The 11183-nt window shown below is 34.3% G+C and overlaps 1 pseudogene across 1 annotated transcript; it reads right to left on the bottom strand.

Annotated features, from left to right (window-relative positions):
• Positions 1-8538: 8538 nt before the first annotated feature.
• LOC307189047 (large ribosomal subunit protein eL42-like) lies at positions 8539-9251 on the bottom strand (annotated as a pseudogene). The gene has a single exon. The product of its transcript is annotated as a large ribosomal subunit protein eL42-like (transcript).
• Positions 9252-11183: the final 1932 nt, after the last annotated feature.

Below are 11183 nucleotides of genomic sequence, written 5' to 3'. Positions count from 1 at the left end.
TGTATTTCTGATGTATTTGTGGGAGGAAGGTGATCTCCATGTCTTACTCCTCCACCACCTTGAAGGTCTCCCCCCTTTCAATAATTATTGCATGTTTTCTAGGTGTTTGGCACTGTTGCTCATTGGATATAATTAATTATGAGATACATGCATAGATACTCTGGGAACATACAGAAAGTGTACCAAAACACCCTCAAAGGCTAGATAGTTAATTTTGAACACCAATCTGCTTAGAGTTGACATAGTGTTTTGAAAACTCAGTGATTGTCTTTATTATAGACATGATGTAAATATTAACAATAAATCTAATAATTCTTATGTTTGGTAGTTATAGTCCATAATAAAATAGCTTCTTATATTCAGATCAAAAGAGTAATATGTTGGGGCAACATAGTGTGGCCCATTAAGATGTCTAAAAACCAGCTTTAATGAATCATTAAAGATTATTTATAATTAGCATATGAAATATATACAATTACTTGCTCTAAGGTATTCATGGGCTTCAAATAATTTGTTCTTTTATGGAGTGAAATGTTTCCCTTCTGATTAAAAATACTCTTTGTTAAGTTGATAATCCATTTTTAAACCTGGATAGCCTTAACTTGGTCATAAATACAGAATTAGTAGAATTAAAATTAAAGTGGAGTTAAAATTAATGATGTTGAATATAATTTGAACTTGTCAAAATATGACCTTTTTTATAACAGTGAATTTATTCTATTCAAATCCTATAGTCTGAGAGAATGAATAATATTGTACAACTATTGAAAACTATCAGGATAACTAATAACTTAGTAGCTATACTTAATAGCACCGACTAGAAAGATGACTAAAAATATGGTTTAAACATGACAAATCTGTTTTGCTAAATTGATAAAAACATACAGTGTTTTTCCCTTGGGAGAATTTTTACTCATTTGAAATGAGGTTTTTAAAAAATGCTAATACAGGGCTTTTCATTTTGAGAGGAAAGGCACTGAGTGCTTTCTATAAAGATGCTATGTGGATATTTCAGCTGTATTTAAAAAACAGTAAAAACCAAAGTAGGACTCCCACCTATGCAGAGTGAATAGGTTGCTGATCCTATGCACACACACAGAACACTACACAGAATTACTCCCCAAAAAGCCTGGACACTGGGAAAATGATCAAAGGCAGAAGAGAAACTGAGAATCATTTGTTCTTGAAAAATTGCTACAGTTTCAGGTAAGAAAAATGGGAGTCTTTAGCCTTTTAACCTGTTGCTCTATTCCTTACCTACTCCCACTCTTAGTTGGTGAGAAATGTTAATTTATCAGCTTGGGGCTGTCTGCATAAACTTGTGGCTGTGCTGACAGAGGATGTGGACTCAATTTTGTGCAGAATGTGAAAACACAAGATTTTTAGATGAAAATGGCGAATGCAGCAGGAAACAAATGAAGGAGAAGAACATCTTTGATAGCCTGAGACTGCAGTCCTGTTTGGGGTGAATGGTGGACCAGCTAGAATTTATTGGGAGACATAGATTAGTTAGATAAGCTCTCCATGCATAACTGACTGTCTAGGAAACAAGGCACATGAGGCAGCCCAGTAGGAATTCAGTATAAAAAAGATTTGGGAATTGGCTGATCTTTGAATGCCCTCACCAGTCCACACACAGATTGATCATCGTAGAGAGGAAGTTCAAGAGTTTTGAGCACAACATCTGCCAAACACATTGGCTGACCATTAAGCTATGGAGACACAGGGGTGACCCCCCTCAGAAACAAAGCTTAAAGTTAAAAATAGAAACCCTGTAGAATTCTAGAGAAAAGAAGGAATAGGAGATACTGCCATCCTAACTCTACAGATTTATTATCTATGTGATTTGTGCTTGGTAAGAGGCAGATAATCATGACAACTACCTCCAAGGACTCAAAGAAATCATAGAATACAGTTAAAGTAATTAGAGCAATGTCTGACACATAGTAATTTTTCTATTTCTTTTTCCTTTTCATTTTTTATTGAAGTATAGTTGACATACAATATTATATTAGTTTCAATATTATATATATAATATATGTAATATATATATTATATTATATACAACACAGTGATTTGACATTTATATACATTATGAATTGATTACCACACTAAGCATAGTAACCATCTGTTACCATAAAAGTAATTATAATATTATTGACTATCTTCCCTATGCTGTACATTACATCCCCATGACATTTATTTTGTGTTTGTACCTCTTAATCCCCTTCCCCTATTTCATTAATTCCCCACCCTCTCTCCCCTCTGGCAACCACCAGTTTGTTCTCTGTCTCTATGAGTCTGTTTCTGTTTTGTTTTTTGTTTGTTCATTTGTTTTGTTTTTTAGATTCCACATATAAGTGAAATCACATGGTATTTGTCTTTCTCTGTCTAGCATATTTCACTTAGCATATATACAGAACACCATCACAAAACAGCAAAATACACATTCTTTTCAAGTTCACATAGAACATTCTCCAGGATAAATTATATGGTAGGCCACAAAACAAGTCTCAAAAATTTAACATTGAAATCATTATCAAGCATTTTTTCCAACCACAACAGTATGAAGCTAGAACTCAATTACAAGAAAACTGGAAAAAAGCACAAACACCTGGAGGCTAATTTTTCTATTATTCCTACAGAAAGCAGTAAGTGTGCTTTTGCAGAAACAAAAGCAAAACTAGGAGAGTAGTTTTCATGCAGCTCAAGAGAGAACAAAAAGGAAAAAAAAGAAAAGAAAAAACAGAAGAAGCAAATGTAGAGCAATACAAAGTTCCTAGTTAATTTGCTAATTTTAGATCTCCTAAATTTTGCTATTCATGAATTTAGGGCACATTTATGTATTCATTCAACAATGATGTTCTACTATGTGTCAGACATTGTATAGGGTTCTGGAAGCAGAATGATGACTGATGTAAGAATTATCAAAACAGTGATACTACTGACTCAGATGTTTCAAACATAATGGTTTCATGTAACATGATCTCACTGTTAGTCATGTGGCAAGACAGGTTAACGGTAATGGATGTCCTTCCTGTAAATATATGATATCACTCTGGTAGCTGGTGACTAAATCCAGTAGTCAAATATTGACCTAAAAATTAGGCTTATATTAAATTTAGCATTGCGTGTGCCTTTATATTACTCTAAAGTCAATGTAGCTGATAAATATAGATGTCTACCAGAGTTGTTGTACCTTCTTTGAATTTTCTATTATTTATTTCATTCTATGAATACAACTGTTAGTTTAGAGAGCATTAAGATATTAGGAGCAGACTTCTAATTTGAGAACTTATTGAGAACATAACGCCAGAAGGAAATCCATTGTGATTGTTTTGAGGAGTGGTACTCATAATTCCTTCTGACTTTTCCTCAATGAACACATGAAAAATTCATACATTTCAGATTTGACTTTTGAACGCTTATCTACAAGGAGTGGGCAGAACAGAGGTTGCAGTTTGTGTTTATGTTAATAAGTCATAATATCTTTGTTGCTGTACAGTTCTCCCCTGACCTTTAGACTCATATAGTTACTGGACTGCTTGACATTTTCAAGTGGATGCTTCATAGATATATCAAATAATATTTTCCAAAAGGAACTCTTGATTTCATTCAAGAAAGCTGATCCTCTTCTGGGATTTCCTTGCTTCAGTAATTGTTAAAACCACCCACCAAGATGCTCACGCTGGCAACTTTAGTGTCTTCGTCAGTCTCCCAAGTCAATCAATCTGCCACTCCTATTCTAAATATATCTTGTGCTTATTCATTTTTCTCTGTCTACACTATGACTATTTTTTAAATTTAATTTTTATTTTATATTGGAATATAGTTGATCTACACTGTTGTGTTAGTTTCTGGTGTACAGCTAAGTGATTCAGTTTTACATATACATATATTCATTCTTTTTCAGATTTCTTTCCCATATAGGTTATTATAGAATAGTGAGTAGAGTTCCCTGTGCTATACAGTAGGTCCTTGTTGATTATTTTATATACAGTAGTGTGTATATGTTAATCCCAAAGTCCTAATTTATCCCTCCCATTTGGTAACCATATGTTTGTTTTTGAAGTCTGTGAGTCTGGTTCTGTTTTGTAAATAAGTTCATTTGTATCATTTTTTTAAGATTCCACTTATAAGTGATTCATATGATACTTGTCTTTCTCTCTCTGACTTACTTCACTTAGCATGATAATCTCTAGGTCTATCCATGTTGCTGCATACACTATGGCTATTTGAATCCAAACTACTTAAAGTATATTTTTCCTGCTAACCAGTCTCATCTTTAAATCTTGCCCTCACTTAAATCCTTTTTTAAACATAGCATCAGAGTAATCTTTTTAGATTATGAATTAGACAATATTATTCTCCTTAAAAAATTTTTCAATACATTCCACTTGTATGATGTCACCCAATTACAAATACAAATTCCTTACTGTGGCCTATCAGACTGTACATAATCAGGCCCCTTCGTGCCTTTCAAATTTGTTTCTTTCTACTCTCTCTTCCATGTATGTTCTGGCCACTGTGGCCTTCTTTCAGTTTCTCGTCTTTGTCCGTTCCTTTCTCACCAAGCTTGCCTTCACTGCTAGCTTTCTGTCTGAAAAAGTCTCTATGCTATGGATCTCAGGTTAAACTTTACAAAGACTTTTCCCAAACTATGGTAAGTTGTGTAACCACTGTTTATTATTTTATATTATTCTACCCTCAGTTATCATTTAAGTACCTTGTTTTTTAAATTTATTTTTTATTGAGGTCACATTGGTTTGTAACATTATGTAAGTTTCAGGTGCACCCATGTTTCTACTTCTGTGTACAGTAGAAGGTGCACAAGTTTCAAAATGCGTTTTATATATTCATCTATATCGACATACCTTTAAGTTGCCACATAATTGCACTTAAGTGTTAGGAAAGCATATTTAGCACCTATTTCTGCATAACTTTTAGAGACTATATCCCTCACACAAACAAATCTAACCCACAAAACAAAAAATGTACGTTACTAAGCAGTAAGTGTTCATAATGCATAAATGAACACAAATAATTTGATAAACAATGCTGAAGTCATGCCCTATAGGTACTAGTGGCAGGTGTAGGCACTCAGCAAGGTGGCAAAGTACCCTCCCAACCCTGTCTGTGATGTCCCCTGAAATCCAGTGCCCGCACTGACCAACACAGCACATTTCTGAGGAGTCTCTGCAAACACAAGTCTCACTTCAGAGTTTAACCACCAGCACAGGTGGAAATTCTGAATTTTTGGAGAAATTACGTTTTTAAAGAACTGAGTTTAAACAGGAAAAAAGTAATATATCTTAATTTCCTTTGTAGATCTAGTCATTTTGTTAGATTTGAAGTATAAAAATTATATCTTATATACTTGATTTACTTATGAAATTAAAATGATTGCCATATTAAATTTAAAAGGATAGTTTGTGTAGACTCTAATTTCAAATTTACTATTGGGATTTAGGTATATTTAATTGTTACAAATGGCACTGTAAGCTGCTGTGCTTAAAAAGTTAAACACCTTTTATTTTTTTCCTTATTTATCTGAAGTAGTAAATGACAGAGAAAATAAGAAACCAATATTATAATTAACCAAACCAAGTCATCATGTTTTGTGGCCATGTTATCCACCATGTTGTCAAATGGACGTAGAAATATACAATTTCAGAAAAAAAGCTACGTTAATATATATGTAATATATATTATAAGTTAATATATATATTATCACACAAACAAAGCAAACCCACAAAATAAAAATGTACATTACTAAGCAGTAAATATTCATAATGCAGAAATAAACACTAATAATTTGATTAAAGAATGTTTAAGTCATGTTCCGTAGATACTATCAATAGCTGCAAGCATAGGAAATCAGCAAATTGGCAAAGTACCCTCGTAATCCTGTGGAAGACACTAAGGCTGAGTATTTAAATATCATGATCAATTGCACACTGGTAAGCAGGGGAGTCGGGATTTGAGACTTTCCCTATAATTTCCCTAGAACAAGCACAAGTTCTTTCTGTTGCTGATGCTTGGCAGATCCCAGACTAAGTTCCTGGAGCAACCCCTGAAGGAATGCCTTTTTTCCTCCAGCACTTTAAAGTTTCTGACAACCAGGCTAACTGTGCTGCTTATTTTGTAATCCAGTCAAGTGCAGCAGCAGTTTTATATTTCTGCCTTTGAATCTCAGATCCAAGAAACTGGCAGCAGCATGAATTCCTCATTGTAAAAGAATTGTAATGATCTGACTTTGTTGTTGGGTTGACACCAATTTCAAGTTTTAGTCACATAAGACTTTTTTTGGTTAGAAATAAAAATAGTTGCAGAGGAGTGAATTTGAGGAGTAATATAAGAATATTTTAACTGAAACTGGATTTTTTATTAAAGATTTATAAAATATGTTTAATTTTCCATTCCTAGAGACAGCCACCAAAAAATATACCTCCTTTGATTTTTATTCCCATCACTTCCCTCATTTCCCCTCAAGTCTGCTCTAAAATAATGTTCATAATCTGCTCCAGATTGTATTGTTCTGCACTTCCTCTTCTGAGAAAGGGACAGGGAAGAATCTCCTCACTTGGTGATAATTGGCTCATACTCAGGGATAAACTAATTAAGGGGAAATGGTTATATTAATAACACCTGTTTTTACCCCATCTTAGTTTTTCTAATTTACATAAACTTATTTTATACAACTTAAAAAGAAATAATAGAAAAAAAGAAATAATAGCAAATTTTATATAATGTTTATAATCATTCAGTTTAGTTCAATAGTGAGGACTTAGTATGGGCTATGGCTAGAGAAACTACTTTTGAGGAATATATAGTCTATGGAAGAACCAACATACAAAGAGAAAAAAGTTACATCGTAAGCTACAAATGCCATGAGACTCTCAAGACAGTAATTTTCTCAACTTGAAAATTCAAAGAAGACTTATTGGTGGGTATAAGTAAAGCAGTCCAGGTGAATATAAAGGGAGAGAGATTTCTGACAGAGGAAACTGCTTGAAATAAGGCAATCTAAGGTGTCAGGTATTGCTAGTTAGTATTCTGCTTCCCACTCTTTCTTTGAATCCCCAACACATGAGTGGGGCCTGGTGAAGAGCTGAGTCTCAATCTTTTTGCCATCGATAAGGTGAAACAATGTGGTGGAAAGTGGGGGTAGTTTGCATTCTGCCTTCCTCTCTTAACTGTGATGTAGGTCTATGGGGGTGGGGGTTTCCAACGAGGGGCTGAGTTTCCACTTCCCCACTACATGCAGGAACTGGTACTTAAGTTGATGCCCCTAACCACTATGAAATCTAAGTCAGTCTCCTTTTCCTGCTACTTCAAGTGATATCTGGATTTGCTTGGGAACCTGTATGCTTTTTCTGGAAAATGTCATTATGAGAGGAATAAACCTTTTCTTACCTCCTTGGTGCATGTTTGGCACCATCAGTCTCCAAATCTAAATTTTGGATGGGTTTTTCATCTCATCTCTTGGATGCCTAAATAGATGTCTAGAGTGACAACAACTCAAATTGATTGAATCAGATTTCTCATCTGAAACTATGAAGGCCAATTTTTATGTACTGAAAAAAAAGGAATGTCAACCATAAATTCTACATATGGTGAACTTAGATGTAAACATCCTCAACAAAATATTAGCAAATCTAATCTAGAAATGAATAAAAATCATTATTGAGTCTGATCAACTGGAATTTATTCCAGGTACATAAGTCTGGTTCAGCATTCAAATGTCAATTAATGCAATGCACTATACCAGCAGGCTAAAGAAGAAAAATCACATGATCTTATCAACTAATTATGAAATAACATTTGACAACATGCAGCAACTCTTCCAACTAGGAATGGGGTAGAGGAAGGAACTTCGTCTACTTGAAGAACATCTACCAAAAACTTACAACTAATAAAACCCTTAACTGTGAATGACTGAGCGTTTTTCACCTAAGATCAAGAGCAAGGCAAAAAAATCCAGTATCACTACCTTTATCTAACAATTACTGGAAGTTATTGTCAGTACAATGAGGCAAGGAAAGGAAATAACAGGTATATTGATTAGAAATGAATAAATAAAGCTGACCTACTTGTAGATGAAATGAATGTCTACATAGAAAACTCCAAGGAAACCATAAAAATCTATAACTAATAAATGAGTTGAGTATGATTGTAATATAGAAGATCATCATGCAAAAATCAATATAGCAGTTCTTTATACTAACAATAAACATGTAGAAACAAAAACAATTTACAATTGCTCAAAATAAAATAAAGTACTTAGGTATAAATGGAAAAACACGTACAGAATCTGCATGCCTAAAATTACAAAATACTGAGGAAAGGAGTTAAAGAAGATCTACATAAATGGAGAGTCATACTGTGCTCATGGATGGGAAAACTCAACATAATAAAGATGCTAATTCTCCCCAAATTTATATATAGGTCTAACAAAATCTCTACCAAAATCCCATCAAGATGCATTGTTAATATAAAAAAGGATTATTGCAGGGCTTCCCTGGTGGTGGTTGAGAGTCCGCCTGCCGATGCAGGGGACATGGGTTCGTGCCCCGGTCCGGGAAGATCCCACGTGCCGTGGAGCAGCTGGGCCCGTGAGCCATGGCCGCAGAGCCTGCGCATCCAGAGCCTGTGCTCCACAAGGGGAGAGGCCACAGCGGTGATAAGCCTGCGTACCACAAAAAAAAAAAAAAAAAAAAAAAAAAAAAAAAAAAAAGGATTATTGCACAGATTTTATGGAAATGTAAAGGAACTATAGTAAACATATTAAAAAAATAAATCTGGAGGAATCACTGTACCCAGTTTCAAAACTTTTTTTTTAAGACTATCACTGTATTTATTCTCATACAATTTTTTTTACAGCTTCCACATTTTCCTCTTAAAAATAGAAGAACAAAAGATTCCCAAAGCTTAGAACTGGATTATTTGGCCCTTTCTCTTCTTATCTCCTCCGAGTTCAAAATGTTGCCACTCTTAATGGCCAGCATCCTCTTGGATCTGCAGTTGGGCTCAACACATTCAAGCCTCAGCACGATCTTCTTTGTGCTTTTAGCCTTCTTCCAGAAAATTGGCTTTGTTTACCCACCATAGCCACTCTGCTTCTGATCATAGAGCCTTTTTCCCTGGGCATACAGGGGATTTTTTCCCTTCTTATACTGGATCACCTTGTGAGGCTGATGCTTTCCACATTTCTTACAGAAAGTCATTCGGGTTTTTGGTGCATTGACCATCTTTGCAGTTAAAGGTGTCTTCAAGATGAAAACCAGAAGCCTGACGTCCACGTTCCTGCCTCATTCCACATGCTCGTCACAGGAAAGCTCAAGACATTTTCCATAGCTACTTTAACCAAGACTGTGTGGTATTAGTAGAGGGATTAGTACCTCAACGACACATAATTAAAACCCTGGAATACACTCACAATATAATTTTTTTAAAAGTTGCCAAAGCAATTCAATGGAGGAAGGATAGACTTTTCAGCAAGCTGTGCTGAAGCAAGTGGACATCCATAACAAAAAAATGAAACTTGCCCTATACCTTGTAAGAAAATTACTGCAATAGTTCATGAACTTAGGTGTAAAATGTGAAACTATAAAACTTTTAGTAAGAAAACAAAACAAAACAAAAAACATAGAGGAAGATCTTCAGGATCTAAGCAAAGAGGTCTTGGACTTGACACCAAAAGCTCAATCCAGAAGAAATAATCATTTTGACTTCATCAAAATTAACAACACTGGCTTTACAAAAAGTATTTGTTAAGAGGATGAAAAGATGATCTACAAACTAAGAGAAAAATATTTGCAAACTAGTTATCCAAGCAAAGAATTAGTATGTAGGAATATAAAGACATCTCAAAGCTCGAGTAAACAAAAAGCAATATAATTATAAATGAGCAAAAGGTATGAAGAGGTTTATCACTAATAAGGAAATGCAGATCACAAAAAAACACATGAAAAGAAGTTCAACATCATTAGCAAATAGGGAAATGAAAATTAAACCATATTTAGATAACACTACACACCTATCATAATGGTTATAATAAAAACTAGTAAAAACACCAAATAGTGATGAGGCTGTGGAGAAACTAGATCATTTATACATTGCTGGTGGAAACGTAAAATGATAGAGCTGTTGTGAAAAGCAGTTTGATAGTTTCTCTTGATTTTTTATTTTTCTGTTTTTCAAAAATAGACTTTACTTCTAGGTTACTTTAAGTTCACAGCAAATTTGGGGAGAAGGTAGAGAGATTTCCTGTATACCCTCTGCCTTGACATATGCAGAGGCTGTCCCATTATTAAACAAAACAGTGGTACATTTGTTACAATTGATAAACCTACATTGACACCTCATTATCACCCAGAATCTATAATTATACTAGGGTTCGCTCTTGGTGTTGTACATTGTATGGGTTTGGACAAATTTATAATGACATGTAGCTGCCATTATAATATAGTATAAAGTAGTTTCACTGGTCCTTAAAAGTCCTTGGTGCTATGCCTATTTATCCCTCTCTCCCCCAACCTCTGGCAACCACTGATCATTTTATCGTCTCCATAATTTTTCTTTTCTAGAATATCATATAGTTGGAATCATACAGTATGTAGTCTTTTTAGATTGCCTTCTTTCACTTGGTTATATGCATTTAAGTTTCCTCCAATGCCTTTTTATAACTTGATAGCTCATTTTTTAAAAGTATTGAATAATAGTCCATTGTCTAGATATACCATAGTTTAATATCCATTCATCAGATGTTAAAGGACATCTTGGTTCCCCCAAGTTTTGATAATTATGAATAAAGCTGCTACAAACAACTTTATGCAGGTTTTGTGTGGCCATAAGTTCTAAACACTTCTGAGAAATACCAAGGAGTGTTGTTGCTGGAATTTATGGTAAGAGTATTTTTTATTTTGTAAGAAATTGCTATACTGTCTTCCAAAATCACTGTACAATTTTGTATTTCTACCAACAATGTATGAGATTTATTGTTGCTTCACATTCTTGTCAGCATTTAGTGTTGTCAGTATTCCAGATTTTGGCCATTCTAATAGGTGTACAGTAGTATCCCATTGTCATTTTAATTTGCATTTCCCTCATGACGTATGATGTAGAGAATATACTTCTATGTTTATTTGCTATCTGTAAATCTTTGATGAGGTGTCTGTTAA

The sequence above is a fragment of the Stenella coeruleoalba genome (assembly GCF_951394435.1).
Source record: "Stenella coeruleoalba genome assembly, chromosome: 7".
Classification (NCBI taxonomy): Eukaryota; Metazoa; Chordata; class Mammalia; order Artiodactyla; family Delphinidae; genus Stenella; species Stenella coeruleoalba.
The sequence above is the reverse complement of the archived record's forward strand: the minus strand, read 5'-3'. Positions and strand labels throughout refer to the sequence as shown.